The sequence below is a fragment of the Plasmopara halstedii genome (genome assembly GCF_900000015.1).
Source record: "Plasmopara halstedii genome assembly, contig: Scaffold_525, whole genome shotgun sequence".
In the NCBI taxonomy this organism is placed as follows: Eukaryota; Oomycota; class Peronosporomycetes; order Peronosporales; family Peronosporaceae; genus Plasmopara; species Plasmopara halstedii.
Genome location: NW_020187445.1, coordinates 1,133,324 through 1,134,114, shown reverse-complemented (window position 1 = coordinate 1,134,114; position 791 = coordinate 1,133,324).

The following is a 791-nucleotide window of genomic DNA, read 5'->3' as shown; positions in this document are numbered from 1 at the left end:
CATTTGACAGCCTTTGGGGCATCACCAGCCACTCCCAGAGCATGCCGCTCGGAGTTCTCGCCGCTGTTTGCGGAATATCACTCGATCTCATGAGCAATTGGTAATACCCATCGACCAAGTCGAGTGCAATGTACTTTGTACATCCAACTATGTTGTTCGGGATAATATCCTGCCTAGGAATCGGCGGCTGTGCCGGAATGGTGGTGGCGTTGAGCTTATTGTAAACATGTACGATACTCCACTTGCCGTCCGGTTTTCGGTCACAAAACGTTGGTGTCAAACGGGGAGACTTGCTCTCACGTACCATCCCGGCGTTGTGCTTCGCACGGAAAAATGCATCAATGACGTCGCACTGCTCCTTGGGCAGGGGCCATTGGAGTGTTACGCAGTATTTGGTTCTCGGAACCAGGTCGATCGTATGCCGCACCGGAGGTAGGACCGACGGCGGGTCTTTGGAGACGACGTCTTGAATTTCCTTTACCAAAGATTTGTACGGATCCAAGGGATACCGTAGGATCGACGGTCCACTCGTGCGTTCAGCACTCTGTTGGTGTCTTCCAAGACAGCTTCATCCGGAAGCGATGACGAGTTTATCTCTTCGCCCAGTCGTACAATGACCACTTCGGTCAAACAGCCTGCCTTCAAGGCACTGCCGAAATCTCTAAGGGACATCTAGTCCAGCTCAAAAGGAGCATCGACTGCAGGCATAGCCTCGAGGAGCACGTCGCCATCATCCTCCCCCGTCATACCGTTGACGAGGGTGTAAAACTATGCACCATCGTCTATAGTAA